Below are 26,941 nucleotides of genomic sequence, written 5' to 3'. Positions count from 1 at the left end.
TCCAATCAGGAGAGTGTGAGTGCATGCCCTTGCACACTTGTGGGTCAACCAACCAGCATGAAACCAAACCACCCACGTCCGACTTAACATCTTGGTGTGATGACTTTTTCAATGGCGAGATTAATCGCTAACTTGTCTATTCCAGAAGTTCCATCCATCCATCCATGCACGGGTTGCATATGGCAATGATGGCTGACGATGACTAATAGCTCGGCTGCAGAGGAAGATTTGCACCTTTGCCATCATCGTCGCTATGGACGCTTGGGAGAAGATTGACAGCTACGGATTTTCACATCACCGTGTGGCATGTTTAGTTTGATGAAGTGAAAGAATTTCTTTGTGCTCCATCTAAGGGAATGCGACTGAACTCTCTTGTTAGCCCACGCGTAAACTGTAAATCTGTGCCCCCTCGGGATACCACTCTGTGGAGGTGCAATTCATGTTGGAGATGACTCACGGTGTGGGGAATTTCCGATGCTATAGCCGCGATCGGACAATTAGTTTCATTCCTTCTATCTCAGCCCAATTGTATCCAATGCCTTGTCCGGCCGACACTTTCTTAAATCGACCGCATCTTTCTGTTTGTACAATTGACAAAACCAACATCGTACGATTTTCTCTCAGCTCGGACATGTGAACCATAATTGTGACAGTCGTCACGAACCGAGCCAGGTTCCGATTGTCGTCCACTTTGTGAATGCATTGTCATTGAACGGAGAAAACCGTCAATCGCGGTGGATGCCATTGTAAAACTGTACTACCTTTGTCTGTACGTTCGAAAACACGCATCTTTGTTCTCCCTGCGGTGCAAGTGCTATAATCATTCCTAGCCGCACACGAATCGTCAGTGAACTTCCCTTTCAGCCAGAAGAAACGCATTTCCCAAGAAACTAGACACACAGACTAAACAACGGACGGGAAATGACTATTTAATGTTTGTCATTTGCCTGTTATTGAAAGTAGATAATAGCTCGACATTAGCATTTTCGATGTGACTGGTAAAAGCCTCCCTCCACGGTTTCGACACAGTCGGTTGAATCGAATTCTGATGAAACGAAGTCCCGGAATCCGAACACATTAGCATGCAAATGGGCTCCATGGATGGGTTTGTTTTAATTCTTGTACAACGTGGGTAAGAAAGCATCGTGTCTGTTTCCTTAGTCATTGATGCGAATTCAATATTGCAGGCATTTGATTCTATGTTGAGTCTACACTTCCGATCATAAGTTTGGGGTGACCCTCAAGGCAAAAAAAAAACGGAAATTTGGGGGATTTTTTTTCCTCGGAAAATAAACGATATAGGTATTTCAAATCGGTTTCACACATTTATTGTTCTTGCATTCGTCTTCGAAAATTATGCTTGGAGAAATATTATATGTGTGGTGTTTGTTTCCCAGGATGACGGAATGGCCTTTTTAAAAAGACGTTCCGCCACGCTGGCCACGAGCAGAAATTTTCTGAAATCTAAAATGGGTTGCATTAACAATCAGTCAATTCAGGCGGCGATCGATGGATTTAAAACAGGTAAAAAACTGTCTTTAATTGGCTCTAAAAAATCGAATTTTAATAACATGCTAAATCCGAACGATCAATAAACAGTTCTAAACAATATATAAAAACAACTGAACAAATCGGATTTATTGAAATTGAGTTATCCGGACACTGAATTTGAAAATGAGTTTTTGAGATAATCCCGTATATAATTTTAAGTTATATTCTCGGTTTCATGGACAGGGTACGCTTCAAAGTCGCATAACTTCGTCAATTTATTGTGCAGGTAGACATGACCCCTTGAAAAACATTTAAATGTGTTTTGTTTATGTCTCTATCATTTTATGACCGATTTTAGATGTTGATAGGTCATTTGAAAGGTATTGACTGATATTTAGTTCGTAGGCTTAAGTTTACAACATTTTCCGAAATTCACATTGAATATTGATGACTGATTTTCTCAGAATTGGGTCAGTATAATTTTGAAATGAAAATGAAAATAGAACCCTTATTCTATACCCATCGAGATTCGCTTGTAAAAATTTGGTTGACAATTTTCGAATATACTTTAAATCAGTAAAATAGTTCTTCAAGTTATCGAACAAAAGTTTGGGGTCACCCCACAGTATGGTTTGGGGCTTTTTTTTTTCCTTGATTTGTTTTCCATCGACCAATGCTACCGACGCCATGCATTGGCTGAAGCCCAGAGGTGAATCCCTGGTTTAGATCAAAGATGAAATTGCTTGGAGTTGAGCCAGTCCATGTAATTAACATGAAAATGAAATCCCATCCTGGCGACTCGCGCAACGGGATTTCTAATGATTTTTATCTAGTTCAACTTGTCTCTTTTTCTTCTTTATCTAGTAGAACAAGTTAGTCTTATGCTCCATGTTCGAGTGAAGTGGGAACACCTCAGAAAGACTGGAGAAAAAAAATTTCTACATGCCAGCTAAATGCACGGATTGTGGTGCTTCCTCTCACGTCACTGTCCTGTGAAGGAAGATCCTTAGAAATTTAAATGTTCAAATTGTGGTGAAACCCACAAATATAATTTTTGGGAATGTAAGACTCGCAAAGCGATCCTACAGTTTCGTTCTAAGCCACAGGTAGGAAACATCCCGACAAGGTTATAATTTCTCTGCTCAAAATTCTTCATCTATACATGCTGCTAACAATGTTCAACAAGTAAATGGAGCTACCTATTGCAGACGGTAGAAATCGAAATCAAAATTCTAGCCAACATAATGCTAACGGAAATTTTGATTATTTTGACTCAGGTAGCTCTTAAAATGGCATTTTTAAAGAAATCATTAATCGACATGATTACTGATATGCTTAAAACTAACTCCATGTTTGATGCTATTCAAACTGGAGTAAAACTTGCGAACAATATCGTCATAACTTTGGGATAATTCTCAAAACAGTTCAAATGGTAATATTCTTTGATGATTGTTATGCAGGTTATTACACTATTCAATATCCAAACAGCCCAACATGCTTTTCTTCATCAAGAAATCCTTCAACTATTGATTTGGTCTTAACTGGTCAGTTAACCCTTGCTGACTTCGGTTCTGATCACCTTCCAGTAACTTTTGCAATATCCCAAGAAATAATTTGTAATCCCAACAGCTCTACTTTAAATTACCATAGAGCTGATTGGGAGCAATATCGACCATTTATGGAATATAGCTTTGATCCAAACATTCCTTTGCAAACCAAAGATGATATTAGTAAGTATATAGTTAGTCTATAGCTCTTGAATCTCTGACTACTTCTATAGTTGAAGCAAGAGCTGCCTCAGTACCAACATGCAAGGTTAAATTCGATTCAATTATAATATACGACGATCTCAGCTCTTGATCCATCTGAAAAATGTCTGTAGGCGGCAATATCAAAGAAAGCGCGATCCTGACATGAAAATTATCTGGCGGGATTTGCAAAAAAACAAATTAAAAACCGATTTTCTACCCTAAAGAAAAGAAGTTTTGAAAATAATGTTTCGAAATTAGACCCGAGTTTCAAACCCTTTTTGAAAGCTCACAAAAATTTATGAAAAAAAAACGTATATTCCAGCGTTTAAAGAAAGTGCTCAGAAACTCGTTAAACAATTCGAGAATCCCCATAATTTCAGTTTGGGTTTTCTAGTCCTAGAATCAGGTTGCTCGGGATTATCTGAATATTTTCTCTCGGGAAAATATTTTTGATGATTCCTGGGGGACTGATTTGGACGAAGTAAGATCTATACCTAAATAGTTTCAAAATATGAAAGCTCTAGGTGATGATGGAATTATCTACATCCTCAAATACCAGAGAGTACCCTGATAAGCAGTACCAGATGAGCAGTTTGGCTTTCGCCATGGGCATTCAACTACTCATCAACTCTTAAGAGTTACCAATTAATTTCGTTCAAACAAATCTGAAGGCTGCTCAACTGGAGTTGCTCTTCTAGACATAGAAAAAGCATTCGACAGTGTTTGGAATCAAGATTTGTTTGCTAAACTGAAACAGTTTAATTTTCCACTCTATGTTATGAAATTAGTTCAAAATTATTCAACTTACAGAACTCTGCAGGTAAATCATCAAAATTCCAATTCTGTTCGACTACCAGGTAGAGGAAGAGTTCCTCAGGGTAGCATTCGTGGGCCTATATTGTAGAACATTTTCACTTGAGATCTCCGTGATTTGCCTCAGGGTTGCCACCAATCTTTGCTAGCTGATGACACAGGCATTTCGGCTAATGGTAGAAGTCTTTCAGTAGACTGTTGAAAAGTTTAGTTATTTTCTCTTCTCATTTACAGAAATAGATAATTTCTTCCAATGCTTCAAAAACTTAACTTATAATATTTCCATATAAGCCTAGAGCTTCATTTTTGAAACCTAGTAGTAGTCACATAGTCAGCTTCTAAAATAAACTTCTAAAATAAGCTTCTAAAAGAGAAGTCTCTAATGATTTTAAAAGAAGCATCCAGAGGAAGCTTCTGAACATGGTTATTATAGAAGTTTATATCTGCAAAAGTATGTTTGCCAGAACCCTTCTTAAAATTACTTTACAACTTTTTTTTTAACAATTAGAGTCCTTTGAAATTCTGTTCAAAATTTGCACAAATCCTCAAAATTATCTTCTGATTTTTTCTCTATTTTTTTCCTAAATTTTGTTTTTATTATATCCAGAATTCGATTGTTTTGATATTTATATTGGAATTCAATTTGAAGTTATTTTTTTAATCTTCCTCAGTATTTCTATGAAATTATCCGCAGAAAACACTATTAACATTCTGCTTATAGGGAAATTTACGCATTCTCGTGCTTCTATTAGCATTTTCTCAGCGTCACGCATAAATATGACGTGTTTGTTTGTATACATCTATCTGCTGTTTGCTTCTCTATCCATTCTAATAGACAGAATTGTCAAAAACTGTTTGAAAAAGTTTATACAACGTTCCAAACTTCTCAGATGAGTGTGACTATTGTCGACAGCCTCGTTTTCTTCGGCAACCTTTCCATTTGTACTGCGTGTTAACCAGCTGTTCTATTATGGGCAACTCAAAATCATCCGTTTTTTGTAGAGTGTATATTTAATGATAAGAAAATTCTGGCATAACAAGAATCGGTAGAATACATTCAGTGAAATGTTTCCCATAAAATCGCTTTTGAATCACCAAGGAATTCAATTCAGATCTTCTGTTGAACTGATTTCTTGTAACGTACCGATAAAACTCATAGCTTTTTGGGAACAGCTTTAGCTGCAACTAGTTTTTTTTATTATAAGTAATACAGTGTAGCCACTGAACAGGTAATTAACCGGGAATCGTAAACAATCGAGAAAAACCGGGAATTTGATTTGAACCTTAGAATGTAAATGTAAATGTACTTAGGTATCTGAAATTTAAGTATGTTCATGTACATATGCACGTAAACAATGTATTTTAAAATTATATTTAAATTTTGAAATCTTTAACAATATTTTAAGTCCGGTATCTCGAATATTTCACTTAGAATCTTGAATAATTCATCAAGCTTGAAATTCTTAACTTTTCCTTAGTTCGCAATACCAAAACATAAGAGTTAGTTCTTTAAAATGGTAATTCCCTAGAGTTGTGATAAGTTTTCAAACCCAAGGTGGTGATGATTTTTTCAAATGATTAAAGTGAGAATCTTAAGTAATTTCTAAGCCTTGAACGCGTAAACCTTTGTCAACTTTTGCAATTTCCAAATATTGTTCTATGTCAGAATCTTCTGGAATGCTACTCTGAATTTTTAGGACATAATAATCTAAATTTGCTGTGAAATCTCCTCTTTGAATCCCTTTCGAAAATCTCTTTAAATTCTTTCAAAATCCTTATGAATTCTCGAATAATCTTTTTACCCTTCTTACAAAGAAGGGTATAGATATCACTTGAAAAACCAACTATCGATCCGAGGCCCGGAGGGCCGAGTGTCATATACCATTCGACTCAGCTCGACGAGATCGGAACATGTCTGTGTGCGTGTGTGTATGTGTGTATGTGTGTATGTTTGTATGTGTGTATGTGTGTATGTGTGTGTGTATGTAACGAAATGAATGCGCTCACGTTTCTCAGCAACCGCTCAACCGATTTGGACAAACTCGGCGCCAAATGATAGGTCTTGGGGTCCCATTGAACACTATTGAACGGTTTTGGAATCGGCGAACCGGTTCCGGAGATATGGCCGGAATAAGATCCGGTGAATATGGGCCTTCACGCTGGATTTAACGGAAAACGTATCAAAACCATCATGCGACACATCAAATTACTACAGAATTCAAAAATAAGATCAATGCAAGTCGTGTTAAATCACATTAAAATACGATGATAAGGTGATTGGTAGCCTCACCAAATAGACTACACCCGGATATATTCCGGGTACCCCCAGGCAGTGGCGTAGCGTCACTGGATGACACGGGAGTGGGGGGCTTGGTCACTGATAATGACAATAAAATAAATAAACTTGAATAAGTCAGAAGGGTCTGATCACACCATAGGTGGATAAATTCGGGTTTTTAAAACTGTCTTCAGTTTTAGATTTGTCAAAGGGGTGACCCCGGTGTAGTGGTTAACATCCATACCTCTCACGCCAAAGTCACGAGTTAAAATCTCACCCCCGGACAAGTCACGAATGACCCAAGAGTGTTAAAGTGACTATAATAATAAAAAAAAAAAAGATTCGTCAAAGTTTTTTTTAGTTATATTTAGCATTAGATTCTCTTGGAATTATTATCGATCTTTTTTACTAATTGAATGATTGATTAGATTTAAGAGATTTTCTAGGCCCTAAGTGATCATTAGGAGTAGTGTCAGAATTTATTCCATATCACAATTAAGTTTGAAGTAGAGTTAATTGAATTCTCCCTCCGAATTCCTTTAGGGTTCTACCTGAAAATTCTTCAGAGTTGCTTCAGAATTCTCTGGACTACTGCTCATAATTTAAAAAAAAAATCTCTCTGAACTACCTTGGGATTCACCCATAGTTTTGAAATTCTTCTCAAAATTACCTGCAACTTATTTTCAATTTTCTTTGGGATTGTCCTCTGAATTCCTTTATAATCATTCCTAGAGGCTCTCTAGTGGAGAGAGTGAATTTTTAGGGACTAAAATTCTCTGCAAAACCCATTTGGCATTCTGAACCAAATTCTCTAGGCATTTCTTCAAAACTTAAGTGTTGAGTGTTAAACTCCTTGAGTTTCATTTTAGTCCTAGAGTAATGTTTTTTTGTTACACAGAAAAAAAAATCTGAATTTTAAGTATCACGTAAAATCTCCCCTCGTTTAATTTTGAGCTACAGTTGGCGTAAACAACGAAATCATTTACAAGCTTGCATACAATATTGCTAATTTAGGCGATATTGCGTTTAAATTTACACGAAATATCGTGTGAATTTATGCCAAATCTAGCGTTAATTTTATGTGCGCTATATATCGCAGAAATTTACATGAATTTTTCAAACGGTGTACATGAGGTCTTAAATTTTTGATTATTTGAGAATTTTTAAAGTCTGAATGTAAAAAACTGGCCTACCCCAACATTTATAAGACTGATTTTCAAAAAAATCTTTATCCTGGATCTCAAACGTCCTATACTGAATAGGATTTCTGATTTTATTCTATCACTATAAAAAATTCGGTCCAATTTCCCTTTCGCCCTGTAGTGTTCAAAGTTCGGAATACTGTGATAGTAAAACATTTAAAATTTCGAACTTCGAAAAAAATATCTACCTAAATTATGGAATATAATTTGACAATCTAATGCAATTTTGCAAATGCAAAATGAGTTATACTTGGCATAAACAGCGAAATCGTTTACAAGTTTGCATACAATATTGCTAATTTATGCGATATTGCGCTTAAATTTACACGAAATATCTTGTAAATTTATGCCAAATGTTGCGTTAATTTTATCTGTCTGTTAATTAAATTTATTTATGTTATTATTATCTTGCAGAAATTTACATGAATTTTTCGAACGGTTGAACATGCTGATATTTTTTTCAATTGATTTTTTCCGGTTTTCTGCCTTTAATAAAAATGACGTTACTTTTTTTTCCAGCGACATCTATTGCCGAATTCAACAATGTTTCATTAAATTTTGCTGTTTATATAAAACCGGGTGAAAAATATGATGGTGGAGAAATCAATTCCATTTGAATAGCTTCATTTTGCCAGGCTTTAGCGATCGTTAGTCGTTATGGTTTGTTGTGATGAAAGGAGCTCGGTGGCTTAGCAGCGACCGATTTTGCTTACTGAGCGTAATATTGTGGATTCAATCCCATTTTTTGGGATCTTTCCTATAGTTTTTAGTGCGCAAACTTGATATTCTATGGATCAATTAGTTTATTAGTTCATTGCTGAACGTTCTACGGGTCATTCACAATATGTTTTTTTGGTATTTCGTACAGTTTCAATACCCATTTTTTAGAAATCTAGCGGTACATTTTTACAATTGTGTTGCTAAATTTTTCATAAAATATGGATCTTAATGACATTTTTTCTTCTTTAAGGAGCAGTTATAATTTTTATGGAAACAAAATTTAATTTCTATATGCAAAAGTATGTTTGCAAAAGCACAATTTTCTAAACCTTTGTTTTATGACATTGCAATTGCAATAAATTTGCAATCATTTCACCTACTTTTAGACCCGAAAACAAATTAATATTCGCACTCAGCTCATGAATTCAGGCTGCAAAACCACTCGAAATCGATATCCAATCACGCAGAATTGTGCTATACGCTTGCAATGCTAAACAGTTATAAATCCCGATTACTCAGAAATGTAAACCGAGAAGCACCTAGCTGGAAGGTACATGAAAGAATGCCGGCGCACTTGCGGTTTAGGCAATGTGAACGTGATGAAACCGTATGCCTCAACTGCAACTCGATATGTACTAATCGCCACACTGCTAGAAGTGAACCGATAGGGTTAATGTCCCTGATGTCGGCCTAAGCGTCCCCCATATTGGGCCATTTGTATTGTCCAGATGACGCATTGTTCTATGAAAAATTGAAGAACACGAGGTTCCTATCGATGGGCCCAATCTTTAGATCCATAGGCCAACATTAGAGCCATTCCCCCTATAACATGGGAATCTGTACGGACACGGACACGGCAGCCAAGCTGTGAAAACATCCATTTCAACTCCTCTTTATGAGCAGCAGCAGCAGCAACAGCACTCATGCCACAGAGCACCGACTCCGGCCAAGTCATTGACACCGGAGGAGCATGTGTCGGCTGGTTCAGGCGAACTTGAAGTTTGTTGACCAATATCCCATATAAACTCGCAGTCGACCGTGGTGAGCCTGTCAAAGACTTCATCATCGGGTTCCATCATATGCGCAATGAAGCTCATACACGTAACTGATGACTGCATTAGGTCGTCGAACGAGCCGCCGTTCCTTCCCGCATGGGGGTGTTTGTTGAAATGCTTTTTCTCGAAAGACAACTATTTTGTCGTGTCATAACTCATTACAACTGGAGTAGACCTCCAACTTGGTCGGTCGCGGTTTCTTCCTTTCATAACAGTCTCAGTCTCAGCGGCAATGTGCGGGGTATGATTGCAATGTCCACAAGCCGCGGATGATCTGTTGAACCCATATGGTACAATACAGCCAGCATACGATGCGACGGAAAGCGGAGGCATCTGAGCCTGGGCCAAATGGGGTGTTTAGTGCGAATATAATTTTTAATTGGATAAACATCGGCACTTTTGGTTATGAGAAGCGATGAGAGTGCGGTCACACAAGACAAGCGGTCGAAGAGGCGCTGAAAGGGCGAGAATGCAGCATGAGAACTGCTGCTGCAGACAGACAGCGGCTAGTGTAAGTTGACTGCGTGCATTTCTGGCTGGTTATTTATGACATACTCCACGCTCCGGCTCTCGATCCTCCGTAATTTAACGGGTTGTTTATTATTGCTAACCCGTGCCAAAGCCCACCACTTGGTAGTCCATGAAGAAGATGGTGTGATGCCGGTTGTTTCACGCTTGTGTACGCTTTCGCATTGCAACGGGTCATGGATTATGATGGAAATGTAAACGAAGGCAGTTAATTACAAGTGTACTGTGACGGTTGCAATAAAAAAAAACGGTTCGGTAATTGGTTCACAGATCTGTACAGGTACAGATTTTCGAATTAAAGTGTCCACCATTTGGATGGTCTTGATTTTCAACTTAATCAAGGATAGCAATATTCTACATGGTAAGCAGGGTAGGTCAAGTTTTTATGACGGATTACAACTCTTTGTTCTCTATACGATTTTTGGTTGTTTCTCAACAGATCTTGTATCTATAGACATCATTGAATTCAGAATCGCTTCTTGTGTCAGGAAAACAATGTGAATTCAAATAATTTTTTATACCAGAAAAAACATACAAGCGATGACAAAAATAAGTTTTTGACATACCACCTAAAAATCTGGACATGCCCATCCCACTGGCCACCACTTTTCAAATGATTTATTAAAACTGCTATAAAGTTCCCGTTAAATGCATTCGGCAGGGCTGATAGCGAGTCACTTTTTAGTGACTTGGTCAATTTTTTCAAGTCAGTCACTAAAAAGTCTCTTTTTTAATGCCAAGTCACTTCTTCTTGTAGTAAGTCACTATTTTAAACTTTTATAAACATGAATTTATTTCAAGATTGATCATTCTTTTTAATAGGCCTACATTTTGTTCTATTTTTTGAACAATTCGAAGTTGACGACCTTTTTTACGTTTAATCGTTCTTCTCTATCTACAGGGTGTCATTTGGCTAAATAAAGTTCCCTGAGTTTTCCAGGTTTTTCCATAACTTTGGTGGATAATTTACAGGTTTATAATATTAATGCTATTTATGAAATGCGTTAAAAATATGTTTTTAACGCAAACGTTTTTAAGACATGACAATCAGTTTTAAAGAAGCAGCTTTACTATCAAATCCATTAAATGTTGAAGTTGAACACTTATTTAATTTTAGTAAGTCTAAGATCACAACATTTTTAAAATCTTTTCGTTTCGTCCTAACAAAAATGTGGAAACTTTAGTGAAGTTCTATTGATCGCAGAAAAGCTAGATCTAAAGATCTTTGCAGGGCTGGTAGCGAGTCACTTTTTAGTGATTTGGTCACTTTTTTCAAGCCAGTCACTAAAAAGTCTCTTTTTTAAGGCCAAGTCACTAAAATCACTTTTTCTTGTAATCTGTCACTATTTTCAACTTTTTTAGCGTGAATTTATTTCAAGATTGATCATTCTTTGTTTTGTGGCGTTTAATCGTCTTTCGCTATCTACAGGGTGTCTACTCATTTTTCTTAATAGAATTACCTGAGTTTTCCAGGTTTTTTCCGGTACTTTAACGGATAAATTCCAGGTTTATAATCAGAAACCTATTCTTTAAATGCGTTAAAAATATGATTTTTTGGTAGATCAAAAACAACAGCAATTTACCCAATTTTTTTAAGAGATGGCAATTAGTTTTAAAGAAACAGTTTTACAATCAAATCCATTGAATGTTGAAGTTTAACACTTACTTAATTTCTTACTTAAGGGGGGAAATACAAGTAACACGTCAAAAACTCGACGATTTTCGGATTTTTTTTTTTTGGGAGTAAATGAAACAACGCATTAAATTGCTTAAATCTTCCTCTACATTCAAGACTTTTTTCATTGGTGTGTGACTTCTGTGGCTCCTTGGGGTCACATCGGTGGGGATTGGTAATTGGCGGGTGTTCTAGAGACCTGAAAAATGGACAAAACTTACTTTTATCAATTGGACCTTATTCAGAAAAGATTTTTGTTCTATGTGAACCTCTAAAACCAAAAAAATACGATTTAAAAATTTAGAAAAAAATATCTGAAAAAAAAAGTTGACTTTTAACTGTTTTTTTTTTCACTTTAAGCAGACCTGCAAATTATTTATTGTTAATTTTGTTATGATATCAGTGGTTCACATAGAGTAAAAATCTATTTGCTTTAAGATGCGCAAGGTTTCAAGTAATTTGGATGAGAACTTTTTGATTTATCTTTCCCGCCAATTTGGAAAACACCGTTTCGAGAAAAACGCGTTTAAAGTTTTGGGTTGTGTAAAAACATGATTTCTGGAACTTACGGTTAATCGGCGATACCGGGGCCATAGATCACTCCTTCCTTGTGCTCGTAGCATTTTTAAAAAAAAATTAAAGTAAAATATAAAAAAATCGTTAAAAAATTTACTTGTATTTCCCCTCTTAATACAGTTAAAAAATTTACTTAATTTGAGCAAGTCTAAGATTTAATTTTTTTTCAATATCTTGAAGTTTCGTATTCCATGTTCAAGATATTAAAAATTTTCAAAGTGCCAGAATCAAGGAAAAACATAATTGATTTTTTTAAGTTCGTAATTGAAGGAACTTTGGAGAAGTTCTAAGTAATAAAAAGAAATGCTGAGAATTTCAGTAAAGCTTCATAAACAAACTGCAGGATGATAAGGGAAGTTAATACGCTGAAAATATGGGGAACTTACTGGAAGCTTCCAGAACCTCAAAGCGGTACTTTTAGCATCCGAAAATTTTCGGGATCTTTTATGAAGTTCCTAGAATTTCAGAGAACTTCACACGTGTCAAGCAAGCTTGAGAAACATAGAAAACATGAGGGGTATTGTGCAAATTTTTAAGAAGTTCTAAGTACCTCAGAAAAGCTAGATCTATAGATTTTTGGGGAATTTTAGGTCTTAAGGGGAAGTTCACCGCTTCGAAAAAAATAATTCCGTTTTGATTTTTCTAAAAATATTGAAAAAAAGTATCAAAAATCCAAAAAAATTCACATTTTTTCTAATTTTTTTAAGAAAATTCACGTGCAAAAACATGTTTCATAAGTCATTATGGCATAAAGTTGGACTCAAAAAACCACAAAACATCAACTTTTCGGTTTTTTTCTGAGAGTCCAATTTTTTTTCATGATGGGATAGAAAAATTTTTTTTGCATGTAATTTTTGACAAAAATCTAAGGAAGAAACTGTTTTTTTTTGGATTTTTGATAATTTTTCCCAATATTTTTAGAAAAATAAAAACGTACCGAAAGAATTTTTTTTATTTTTGGGCCGGTGAGCTTCCCCTTAATAGCAGTTTCAGTAGCTTTAGTCCAGACTTTTGGGGCAGTTTAAAGATGTATAATCGTAAATTAAAAAAAATAATCAGGATGGTTCCATGATGTGCTGAAAAAAATCTAAAACCCTTAAGATGTTCCGAGAATTTCACAGAGTTCTTCAGAGAATTTATGAAAACATCAGAAATATTTCAGAAACTTCACTGAAGTCCAGAGAATTTCAGGGAAATTTAAAGGTGTTTACGGGAATTCCATTTATTTCCGAGCAGAACCGAGAACTTCAATAGAATTGAGAGCTTTAGGGAATACAGATTAGAGAATCAAAGGGTGAGATACTCAGGGAATTTCCGGAAATTTCTGGAACGTGATGAAAATTATATGAACATCCGGAAAACGTGAGAGTATTTTAAGCGTGTTATACTATGGATATTTCACTTAATACTTTTAAAAAATGCGAAAATTTAGCTAAATTGATTAGGGAAAATCAGCGCAGTTCCATTAATTAACAAAAAAATGCAAGAACTTTTAGCAAGCAGTGATATCTTCAAGAAATTCAAGAGAACTTCTTATAAATGTAGATACTTTTAGATAGTTTCATGATATTCAGCGAAGTTCCGAGTTCTTCAAGGACGATCAGAAAGCTTCAGAATAATCCCATTAACTTAAGAAAATTTGCAGACTGACAAGGAGTTCCGTGGAATTATGGGGTATTCCATGAATTCTATGATTGATCCTAAAACGTCAGAAGCGTCAGGGAATTATGAATATATTTCAGAAAATTTTCCAATGTGCCACAAATTTAGAGAACTATAGGTAACCATTGATAAGTTCAGGGAAAATTAGTGAGCGTTTATAATGGTTATAATACTTAAGGAAAATTGTCAAAACTTCAAGGCAACGTTAGAAATATTGAGGAAACTTTAGGAAGTCCTATAAAATTCAGGAAAGTTTAAGAATTTGATGAGAAATATTGTGGGCATCCGGCTAGTTTCTCAAACTACAAAAGAATTTCAAGGCAGTTTCATTAACTTCAGGAAAAATTTGGGAACATTCAAGTAGTTCTGAAGACCTCAGAATAGTCCATTCTGATTTCCATTGAATTATTCCTCAACATTTCAATAAAGCTATCCTCCTAATTCAATTTTCTTTTACTTTTCCTCGAAATTACCTTAAAATTCTCCTTTTGAATTTCACTCCTTCCCTTAGAATTCTACTCACATTGAAAGCCTCATAAAAATTCAGTGGCATTTCTCCTCCCAAATTCCTTAGATTTCTTCTCATAATTTGTTTGGCAAACCCTCCTGAATTTATTTTCCGATTTCCTTTGAAGATGTTCTGGTGTTGTTCTCAGATTAAATAGCAATCCTCCTTTTAGTATTTTCAAAAAGATTCTAAGGACTTATGCTCCGGTTTCGTTTTCTCCCACAACTTTATAAAATTATCATCAGAAGGCCCTTAGAATGTTGCTCTGAAGGAGTTGTGCTCAGGGTTCAGGGTTTCTTGAAATTCTACTCAAAACTTTCAGGCTTCACAAGAAATCTAAAATTCCTCAGAACTACCTTAAAAGCAGATTGCATTTGATGTTTTTCTGAAAGATTTTTTCCCAGATCTATGAATGAATGAGGTCCTTAGAAATTATAATAAAATTCCACGAGCTTTTAAAACTGTGCATGGATTTTGACTCCAGATTCTTGAAAATTTATTGAAGTATTATAGCTTTTAAGTCCAAAACTTGTTCAAATTTAAAATTTCTAGGAAACATGCATGTTCCAAACCCAAAAAAAAACATTTCAACCCTCTGGTTTGTTTTAATTTATTTGTTTCTTAATATTATTCCACTGTGGATCTATAAATGCTTGTATTTTAAAATTCATTCTTTTCTTTAAATATCCTTAGTAAGAAAGTTATTTAATTCTCTGAGCCTTCCAGGTATTTTATGGAAAAATAAAATTTCATGAGGATTCCCGGTTTTCCAGGTTTTTGCAGTTAGTAGACACCCTGACAATACCGTGGGTTTGGCCATAAACTTTCTATTGAATCTTTCGTTTTGAAGGTTCATATAGTATATAAGTGTTTATACTTGTTGAATAAGTCTCATCAAACGTTTATTTTCTCTTAGGTTACATTTAGTCACTATTTTTAAAACTATAAGTCACTATTTGGTCACTTATTTCTTCAACATGGTTACTAAAATCACTATTTTTGACAGCAGTGATCGCTACCAGCCCTGTCTTTGGAGAATTCCAGAGATCTTAAGGAAAAGTCCCCGAAACTTTAACCTAGACTATTGAATTGGTTTAAAAATCTATAAGCGTGAGTTTAGACAGATTCAGGATATTTCCATGTAGTGCTGAAATAAAATCGACAACCCATATGATGTTCCGAAATATTCAGTACAGAGACCTTCAGAAAATTTATGAAAACTTCAGAAATATTTCAGGGACTTCTCCGAAATCCAGAGAATTCCAGGAAAGTTTAAAGGTGTTTACGAGAATTCCATTTATTTTAAAGCTGAACCGAGATCTTCATTGGAGTTGAGAGTTTTAGGGAAGCTCCCATAACATCAAGACATATCTTAGAATTAAAGGGCAGTTCAAAAAATTTCAAGGAAATTATAGATACCGGAATTTCCGGAAACTTCGGTTTGCTCAGAGAAAATTTCTGAAACGCAATAAAAATTATATGAACATCCGGAAATTGTGAGATTATTTCAATGGTGTTTTATCATGGAAATTGAAAAATCTAAAAAATTGGAAAATTAAGCTTAGTTGATTAGAGAACATCAATGAAGTTCCATTAATTTAAAAAAAAACGAGAACTTTTAGCAAGCACCGATATTTTCAAGAAATTCCAGAGAACTTTTAAGAAATTTAGATATTTTTAGATTGTTTCATTATATTCAGTGAAGTTCCGAGTACTTCGAGGACGATCAGATAACATCAGAAAAATCACATTACCTTAAGGAAATTTGCAGCGACTTACAAGGAGTTCTATGGGATATTCCGAGAATTCTATGATTGATCCGAAAACTTTAGAAGCTTCAGGGAATTATAAATATATATCAGAAAATTTACCGGAACATTTGATCAATTAAGAGAAATTAAGGGGAGGTTTACTTGGATTTTTTCAAAAAAATTGATTTTTTTAAAAAAAAAATGATTTTTAAAAAAAAAATTGATTTTTTTTGCATAAAATGAAAGCTACAAGTGTGTAGAATATGTGGCCAAAAGGATTTTACGATCCGAAACATATTTAGCGAGTTATGGCGCTTTGAGTGAACCTTGAACAAATGATCCGATTTACAATCGGAAAATTGCGCTTTGAAGGATACTATTTTTTGTATGGCTTATACCTAAAATGAAAAAAAAATGTTAGTTACTATTTTTTAAGCAAAGTCAAAGTGAGAAAAAAAGGGGTAAAAAAAAGCACTAAATTTTCAAATGTCCATAATTTGGTCAATTTTTGTCGGATTTCGTTCTAGTTAGGTAGGGGAATTTACGTATTCTCGTCAATCTAAGCAGCGTCCGCACTTCTATTAGCATTTTGTCAGCGTTACGCACATATATCACGTGTCTGTTTGTTAACATTCATCTGCTGCTTGCTTCTCTATCCATTCCAATCGACAAAATTTTTCAAACCGGTTTGAAAGCGATTTTACAACGCTCCAAACTTTTCAGGTGAGTGTGACTATTGTCGGCAGCCTCTTTTTCTTCGGCAACCTTCCCATTAGAACTGCGTGTTAACCAGCTGTTCTATTATCGCCAACTCGAAATCAGCCCCATTTTGTAGTGCGTATACTTCATTTGAAGAAAAATCTGCTCTGCTATTATTGCTCGGTCGTACAAATATAATCAGATTGAAGCTGAAAGACTAAAGAATCGTTTGAATACATTCAGGGAAGTGTGTTGATGGGAAAACATAGTGAAATTATCGTTTAAATTTTGGTTGCCGAAAACAGTCAATGGGTGCCGAAGCCAACATTTACCCTATAAGCCATAGGGAATATTATCAACTTTAACCACAATAAAAAAATTTCATTTCAGTTCACCACCAGAGGGTGTGCACTCGAAGTTCTGCAGCAAAACCTGACTGACACTCCTCCACGCGAGCCGCCATTTTGAGCCGCCATTTTGTTTTTTTACCTTCAAAAAATTTCCAAGTATTCAGGAATAGTGGACAAATATAATTATCGAAACCGGAAGTTCGTATGTCTTTTCATTCTCCTGAAAAAAAATTCCAAAGTTCAACTGTTTTTCAGCCAAATCCAAGTAAACCTCCCCTTAAGGTTAGCATAGAACACTTCTGGGATGTCCAGACTTTCCAGGGATAGTTAGTGATTTAAGGCAAAGTGCCGTGAGCGTTTATAAACTTTATAAAACTTAAGGAAAATTGTAGGACTTAAAGGCAATGAAAACAATTGCAGTAAAATTGTGGGTTCTTTTTAAAAAATACTAAGATCTTCAGGGCAGTCTAGAGCATTTTAAGGAAATCGAGAAATATTCTGGGCAGTATAAAAAACATCAGGAATTAGTTTCGATAATTTGAACTTCAGACAAACCTTGAGAACTTCAGTGGAAATCATAGAAGTATATTAATCATTTCGCCGCAGAAGCTTAAAGAAGTTCCTGAAATTTCAGAATAACTTCGAAAACTTCACAGAAGTACAGAGCAGAGTTGAAAAAATCATGAAAAAATCACCAGCATTCACTATGAAATGAATTTTTCGTCCATAGTGAACTTTGATGAATTTTAGTGATTTTTTCAGCCCTGGTACAGAGATCTTCAGAAACATTTCGAGAACTTCATAAAAGTCTATGGAACTTAAGGGAAGATCCGAGAACTTCAGGAACTTTTATGGACATTTCGGGAGCATCTCAATTAAGTTTGGTTAAGCTCCAAAAACAAAGGGAATTTCAGGGGAGTTCAGTTCCATTAGTTTCACTAAATTAGCGGGAAATTTCAAGAACTTCCCAGATTTTTAGAGAACTTAAGAGATGTTAAGAAAATTATTGAAGTTTTCACATAAGTCCAGAAGTTCACGCAAGCTTAGAACAGTTCAATTAAATTCATGGTAGTACAACAGGCTTCATTAGAACTGCAAACACTTAAGAGAAGTTCCGAGAACGTCGAGAAAGGTATTGATCCTGCTAATAAAGCACTAAACGAGAAAGAACCAATATCTTCAGAGTAGAGATATTCCAGAGCAGGGAAATTTCATAAATTTTAAAAAAAGTTTCGAGAAATTCAGTGAATTTTTAACACTTTAGAGAAGATTAATAATCGTTAGGAAAATTTTGGAAACTTTAGGAAGTCCGAAAAAGTTTAGAGAAGTTTAAAAAAATTATGAGAAGTATTGCAAGCATCAGGCTAGTTTCTCAAACTACAACAGAACTTCAAGGCAATTTAATTACCTTCAGGAATATTTTGGGAACTTTTAAGTAGTTCTGAAGAACTCAGAATAGTCCATTCCATATTCAACGGAGATTTCTCATGAAAATTCGCTTGGAGTTTACTATCTTAGGCTTAGGCTTCACATGAAGTCTAAAATTTCTCAAAACTACCATGAAAGCAGATTGCAGTTGATGTTTTTCCTCAAAGATTTTTTTCCCAGATTAAATAAAATTCCATGAGCCTTAAAACTGTGCAAGGAATTTGACTCCAGATTCTTGAACATTTCTTGAAGTATTATAACTTTGCGGTTCAGAATTTATAAAATTTGTAGGAAATATGCATATTCTAGAACCAAAAAAAAAAAATCATTCGAAGCCTCTGAGTTTTAAAAATGTATTTGTTACTGAAGATTAATACATTTTGCATCTATAAAGTTCAATGTGTGAATGAAAATAACTACAAATATTAATTGTTTTTTTTTTATTTTAAAATGCATGCTTAGTAAGAAAATTATTAAATTTCTTGAATAATGATAAGGTTCCCTGAGACTTCAAGGTATTTTCAGGAAAATTAAAATTCCCTGAGAACTCCCGGTTTTTCAGGATTTTCCAGGTAGTAGAAGCTTGGAGGTTTAGTCATAAACTTTCTATTGAATCTTTCGCTTTAAAGGTTCCTATCGTACATATTTAGGTGTTTATGGGAATCTAATTGAATAAGTCTAAAACATCAAACATTTACATATTTTGTATGCCATCAGAACGACTAATTTTCTACCCTTGGGTCACTTTTAGGTCACTTTCTTTACAACCATAAGTCACTATTTGGTCACTTATTTCTTCAACATGGTCACTAAAATCACTATTTTTGACAGCATTGATCGCAACCAACCCTGTAATGACTCGTTTAACCTAGTGATCCCTTCGGCTCAATCGCATTTTAAAATTTCCATGATTTCATAATTGAAAAATTAGGTGTGAGTAAAATTGAACGAATTCAATTTTATGAACATGGTTCATTGCCCCTAATGAATAATTAAGCAAAGTTTCATGAATTTCGGTGAGAGAAAAATAAAATCGATTCGTCAGTTGGCGTGGAACTGCTCACCAGTGAAAGAATGATAAATTTAGTTGGCGGTAGCTGTCGAACAGGTAGGAACAAATCAACCTGGAAAAGCTTTCCCATAGTCGTGGGTGGGAATCAGCGACGTTCGTTTGATGGACGAAATTCCAGCAGATGTTGCCAGTCGTTGATCGACATAAATCCTCTAGCGGCGTTCCGGCTGACCTACACACAGGGAGGATGAAATATACCCATTGGGTTATCAGCGTGGAAGACCAATTAGTCAACAGTTAAGCATGACGACGACGACGTCAACGACGCCGGACTGTATCTATCTGCCAGGGCTCTCCAAAGTCAAGTCACGCGCTGATGGGTGATTGGATTCCATACTGAGCTACCTCGAGAGGATTGATTGCTCGTTGAAGAAACGACGATGATGAGGATGAGGGATTTGCACATGCTGTTCCCATCGAACGCCTTCGACGGTGATCGTTCACTCGAGTGATTGAGAAGCAATCAAGTAGCAAATAATGTAGTAAGGTACTTTCATCAGCAAACAATGTAATCGGATAATTGAATGCTTGAGGATCTTCCTATTGATCTTGCCCTTACGCTTATTTGGAATATGCAATCAATTTTGAGGAAACGGTCAAGCAGAAGATCCAACCACAACGGTCTGAACTACGATTTATAAATCTACATCCAGCTGGACGCAGAAACCTGCTCAACACGACATCGAGCTTAATGCTCGCTCGTTTATGATGGGAAAATTAATTGAAACTGATGAAGGCTTTCCTTTGCGGGATGCCGCCGTCATTGACAATCTCCATAGCTGGACGTACGTATGTGGAAAGAGGTACGATACAAGAGAAATCATAAACCGTTTCTTATCTTCATTGATGTATCACGAATCAACCACAATCCACAAGCAACGGAACAGTATCAATCGGCAGTGCGTGCGTGCAGACCAGTAGCCCAGCTGTGCGGCCGCAGGTCGCAGAACATAAAATTACCCAGATACGACACAAATGCTGCATCTTAGCTACCGATGGAGATTGCGGTTTGTCTGTGGATTAAACCATCCTGCAAAAGCTGCCAAAGTAATGATCCGGGCAAAAATGGACGGATGGCTTCCCACCAATGATTACCGTCCAGCTAGATATCAGATAATAATCTCAATCGACTGGATTGATTCGAGTTAAATCAGCGGATCAATTCACTTTGAATGCGTTATGATATGTTGATACCGTATAATTGGAAGATAAAAATCTTCGTAGGTACCTTTCTCCAAGTCTTGCCCGTGCAGTGCAGTGGCGGCAACCTTGAATCGCTCCTATATAACATACGACGGCGGCTACATTTCAAGGTTAATGGGGTTTAAACTCGGTGAACTTTTTTTTAACTTAGCTTTCCGTGCAAAGAGAGAGAGCTTTAAAATTTATACAGCCATTTAACCCCGCTCGGGTGCGGTCCAAGTACGGTATCGTCGCCGGCCGTCAGTCGGGAATTAAAAGCAAACAACAGTTGGCCCTTATCAACGAACTTGCTTTGCGTTCTATGACTCTTGCCAGTAGTTCGTGAAGTATGAATTGGTTCGGTGAGTAAATTCTGTGCATATGGAGGGTTTTAATGGCGCATCGTAAACCAGGCGTCTAGCCAGTAACGCTTTGGGATGTTTCGTTGAAGCAACGCAGTAAATGGGTATTCGTATTTGTTGTTTTTTTTTTTATTTGAAAAACAATGTGAAAATTGTTACGAGATGGCTTTGCGATGGAACCAAAATTAAAGGTACCCAACATATGAAGGACTGAATTTTTAATCTAAAATCAACTTGTTTGTGCAAAACTTCGACGTAATTTATTAGATGTAAACTAATGAGGCTCTTAAACCAGAACCGTAATAACCGATTTTTTGTTTCATTTCTTTCCAGGAAAACAGTTCACTTATTTACACGTAGAACAAAGTACAACTCTTAGTGTTACTTTAAGCAATAGAAGCAGTACGTAGAGTTAGGTGAGTCAAAGTTATTAAATAAATAAACACCAATTAATCGATGGTTGCCGTGCTTATTGTCCATCAGATGTCACGAGTGCTGTTAATGGTGGCATCTATCGGAAATTACTCCTAAACTGTTTTCCGTTACTTATTAACACAGGACAGTGCAGTAAACAACCCTAGAAATCCCTTTCACAAACTTTAACATGGAGTACCTGATACTGCAAACATGTTTGTTACGTCTATAGTCCTTCTTTTTAAGCATATTCAAAGCAAAAGAAATACGTCCTAAGCCCCGCCCCAATCAAAGAAAAGGCGGGAAATCATGTTAGGGGTGGGGCTTTGGAAGCATTTTTGTGTGGAGAATGCTTAAAAGGAAGGGACTTCGGATGTGAATCTAAATGCATAAATAAGGGTACCGGCAATTTTTCAGTGTCAAGTACTCTATTCTGAAGTCTGTGAAAGGGAAATCATACATCGTGTGTCATCAAACTACATGTAATGTTGAGAGATTGATCTCGTAAGCGAGAGAATTTAATGAACGGTGAGCGATGAATGAGCCATGAACGATGACTGATCCATTTGGCTTGTATACAGTATGCAAAAAAAGTTTATCCACCCCCTACCAATTTACAATTGTTTTTGTTTTTCTGGTGAAAATCAGTTTAATTTTATAAGTGTTCCTCCATGATTTATCAATTTATGTTTATTTATCACATTGCCATTGAAAATACGGCGTTTATATCTTTTCTTTAGATTTCATGTGATAAATTATGAAAAATGGTGAAAAATTACGCCAAAAAAGTTTATCCACCCCCAAACGGATACTATGATTTAAGTGTGTTTTACAGAGTTTTAGTGTGTATTCTGCAACTTTATCGAATGTAAACATTTTGCCTATCTGTCATTTAGTGCTCTTGAAGTTTTCGTGCTCAAAATTTCAGTTTTGTGTTCAAAATTGGAAGTTATTTGTTTCAAAATGCCCAAAAAAGACCAAATTTCGATCAGTATCCGAAATTTGATTATTGAACATCACAAAACTGGCAAAAGCTAGCGTGATATTGCTGATATTGTCAAGCTTCACAAAGATACGGTCGCTAGAATTGTGCAGATGTGCAAAAAGCATGGTTTTATCTCGCCAGCTAAGCGATCGGGGCGTCCTTCAAAGACAACTGACCGAATTGACAGAGCTATCGTGAAGAAGGCGGAGCTGGACCGGGGACTATCAGCTCCGAAAATTGCGAAACAGATTGAAAGCGAGTTTTCCATTCAATTGACATCACAATCGGTACGAAATCGTCTTCATACGAACAGTCTTAATGGCAAAGTAGCTCTTAAGAAGCCATGGTTGTCCGCAAAAAAATTTTAAAAAAAGATTGAAGTGGGCCCAGGACCACATTTCATGGACCAGTGATGACTGAAATAAGGTAATCTGGTCAGACGAGACGAAAGTAATGCTCTTTGGGTCACCATTGATACCATCAGACCATACCATCAGATACCATAAAATTTTGGTCCATGAAATGTGGTCCTGGGCCCACTTCAATCTTTTTTTGATATATATTGCGGACAACCATGGCTTCTTAAGAGCTACTCTGCCCTTAAGAATTTTCTTATGAAGACGATTTCGTACGGATTGTGATGTCAGTTGAATGGAAAACTCACTTTCAATCTGTTTCGCAATTTTCGGAGCTGATAGTCCCCGGTCCAGCTCCGCCTTCTTCACGATAGCTCTGTCAATTCGGTCAGTTGTCTTTAAAGGACGCCCCGATCGCTTAGCTGGCGAGATAGAACCACGCTTTTTGTACATTTGCACAATTCTAGCGACCGTATCTTTGTGAAGCTGGATAATATCAGCAATATCACGCTAGCTTTTGTCAGTTTTGTGATGTTCAATAATGAAATTTCGGATACTGATCGAAATTTGGTCTTTTTTGGGCATTTTGAAACAAATAACTTCCAATTTTGAACACAAAACTGAAATTTTGAGCACGAAAACTTCAAGAGCACTAAATGACAGATAGGCACAATGTTTACATTCGATAAAGTTGCAGAATACACACTAAAACTCTGTAAAACACACTTAAATCATAGTATCCGTTTGGGGGTGGATAAACTTTTTTTGCGTAATTTTTCACCATTTTTCATAATTTATCACATGAAATCTCAAGAAAAGATATAAACGCCGTATTTTCAATGGCAATGTGATAAATAAACATAAATTGATAAATCATGGAGGAACACTCATAAAATTAAACTGAATTTCACCAGAAAAACAAAAATAAATTGTAAATTGGTAAGGGGTGGATAAACTTTTTTTGCATACTGTATATTTCCTATAGAATCCTATTGAATTCCGTCCCGATCGGACGTTTGTTTTCCGGAGATATGACCAAAATAGTTATATTTTGAGAATAATCATACTCACTGACCTTTCTCAGAACCCTATTGAATTTCATTCCGATCGAACGTTTTGTACAACTTCAGTCCAAATGACACTTAATTGTTTTGTCGCAACAATAAAAGAGGTAACTCAAATGAACCTCAATTATTGCGACACTGCATATCTGCCCAGTATGGGCAGGTACAGCATTCAAGAAGATGGTTTCGTGATTGCCAAAATTAACGGAATATTCATATGCAGTTGCTACGCATCCGATGGACGATGGAGCAGTTCCACGAAAATCTGGTTGGACTTACCGAAGAGCTGATCGGACGAAGACCGGTAGTCATCGGAGGAGCCTTCAATGCTTAGGCAGTGGAGTGGGGAAACAGATGTACCAACCAGTGGTGGCACGAGTCCTGGAGTTTAACATTTTTTCCTTAACATTTGATACTTTTTGCGATAACCATTTTGACGACACACAAAAACAAACTGGCAAGCGGCAAAAATGTCATGACATTTCTAAACTGTTTTCTGCCAGCGACAGAACATTTTCGCACAAAGAAGCAGACAAGACCGGCGGCGCGCGCGACATAAATTTATGTCGTGTAGAATTTTGCTGATTTCTGGCTAATTACTGCATTTATTTGATGTTTATTGCATGGAATTAAAAGATAAGAATGAAGACTGACCACTCATAAGCATTGATGTTAAAATTATGCGTAAATAAGGGAGTTGGTAATTTACTGTCACACGCAAGCCTGCAGCTAAAATTTCATTACAATAAACTGTTTGGTAAAATCAGGCTGCGAGATTTTATTTATTCTCTATCTCCGCTGTTCGCTTTGAATGTAGTTATAAACGGCCGCCCGTGTGCTGGCTGTTTTGTTTCGCTCTGGACGATGGTTTTTCAAAAAATGTACTGTTGCCACCTCTGGTACCAACGCAAAAGGGCACATTCTGCTGGATGCTCTGGCGCAGAGATGTCCGGGAATCCATTATCGACGTCACTTTATGCGGACTGCAGTCCGTCGCTGGCGGAAAACATGAATTGGAGAGTGTGTGAAGGATATACCCATAATGACCATCAGGCAATTCGATATGGCATCGGCCAACGGAATCCTGTGGCAGTACAGAGGACGATAACTTGCGACCTGAAGTGGAAAAAGAGTTGCCAGAATCGTTAGGGAGATCATGTGACACGACCATGCCGAGGAAACTGGAGCTAAATAACAGACAGCCTCCAGCTTACTGCTGCAACGAGGCAATTAGCACCCTCCGCGCTAGTTGTCTCAGAACCAGAAGACGTGTTCAGAGAGCAAGAACAGAAGCAGACAGAGAGGAACGCAGAGGAATGTTCCGAGCACATAAACGAGATATAAAGCAGAGCAAGTCAAACTGTCAACTGGAGCTGGGTCGAGACGCTGCTGTCAACGACGCACACCGTGTCGTGATGACGAAGATCAGATGTCAAGTCATGCCCGCTGAAATGTGCTTAGAGAACCTGAAAGTCATCGCGGAAGGACTTTTCTCGAAGCACGATCCAACGACCTGGCCGTACGGAGACGGAGAGGGAGATAACGACGAAGTCACCAACGAGCAACTCGTAGCAGTGCCTGCTGGATACACTCAAAAAACTCTTGGAGAGGATCATCCTAAACAGGCTGACGAAATGCACGGAGAGTGAGCAAGCATTGTTGGAGAGGCAGTTCGGATTTCGAAAAGGAAGAGCAAAAGTGTATGCAATTCGGACAGTTGTCGAGAGAGCCGAGAAGGCGTCGAAACAGAAGTGGAGAGGAGATCGATATTACGCCGTGATAACGATCGACGTTAAGAATGCGTTCAACAGCTGGGAGGCCGACGCTACTTCCAGAATCTACGAGCCAAATATGGGACAGAGATCGATTAGGATCACGGTGGGAGTTCCACAAGGCTCCATCCTTGGTCCAAGGCTCTGGAACGCTGAAGCTACCCAAACGAGTTGAGATCGTTCGCTTTGCGGACGACGTCGTCTTACGGTAACAGGCAAGACGCTAGAATAGATGGAAATGTTGGCGACCGAGGCGATCGACATGATTGGAAGCCTAATGCATGGAGCGAAGCTGCAGATAGCCCACAACAAAGGCGAGGTGGTATTGATCAGTAACTTAAAAGCTCTGCAGCGGTCAGAAACTACCATTGGGGAGCACGCAATAAACTAGAAGTGCGTGTTGAAATGCCTGGGAGTGATGGTCGACGACCGTTTGGCTTCAATAGCCACGTAGAATACGCTTACGAGAAGGTAGCTAGAATCATACCGAACATCTAGGGACCAAGTAGTAGCAAGAGACGGCTACTGGCTAGAATATTTAAGTTGATACTGAGATATGGAGGTTCAACGTTGGTTGCAGCACTGAAAACCAAGCGGAATTTAAGGAAACCGAACAGTACGAACTGGCTCAACGACCGTACGCAAATTTTTCGAGACGTTTGGTGTGCCCTTTGTTGTAAGAATAGTGAACAGATATCAGTAATTCCATTATTAGTGTATAAATAATGGTTAAACTTGATTTCAAAATCATTTTGATGGTTAAAATATTGAAAACAGAAAATTTCCCGATTTTGTCCGCTTCCCGTTTTGGTCAGCCTAAAATTTCAGATGAATATTTTTATTATTCTTCTCACCATTTCTCTTGAATTAACACTTCTATTCCATTTCAATTCTCCTTGAAGATTCCATTCGAAGTTCCTCCTTTTTTTTATATATTCTGCACACAAAATACTTTCTAAGCCCCACCACTAACGTGATTTCCCGCCGTTTTTATGGATGGGGCGGGGCAGAAAGTATATTTTGTGCAAAATATGTAAAACTGGGACTTCGGATGTTAGTCTAAATGCATACATAGAGGCACCAATTTTTTTTTACAGTGTCAGGTACTCTATTTTGTAGTCTGTGAGAGGGAAATCACAAATAGAGTGTCTTCAAAACACATGACATGTTGAGAGATTCTCTCTCTGAAAATGGCCTGACGATATGATTCCTTGGGAGTTCAAAGGAGTAAACCAGATTTGTGGACT

The 26,941-nt window shown here is 36.8% G+C and overlaps 1 protein-coding gene across 4 annotated transcripts in view; it reads left to right on the top strand.

Annotated features, from left to right (window-relative positions):
- Nucleotides 1-26,941, top strand: part of mrj — a 351,864-nt gene that overhangs the window by 169,741 nt on the left and 155,182 nt on the right. For 3 of the 4 annotated variants that reach the window (XM_065217478.1, XM_065217474.1, XM_065217475.1), the window contains exon 3: nucleotides 21,437-21,519. The exons of the other annotated variant lie outside the window; for it this stretch is intronic. The gene's annotated coding sequence lies outside the window, so the exon portion shown is untranslated. The remainder of the gene's footprint in view (nucleotides 1-21,436; nucleotides 21,520-26,941) is intronic. 4 annotated transcript variants of the gene reach the window in all.

The sequence above is a fragment of the Ochlerotatus camptorhynchus genome, unplaced genomic scaffold (genome assembly GCF_037179485.1).
Source record: "Ochlerotatus camptorhynchus isolate MF236.1 unplaced genomic scaffold, CSIRO-AGI_Acam_v1.1 ptg000077l, whole genome shotgun sequence".
NCBI classification, from domain to species: domain Eukaryota; kingdom Metazoa; phylum Arthropoda; class Insecta; order Diptera; family Culicidae; genus Ochlerotatus; species Ochlerotatus camptorhynchus.
Note: the sequence above shows the minus strand (reverse complement) of the source record. Positions and strands in the feature narration are given on the sequence as shown.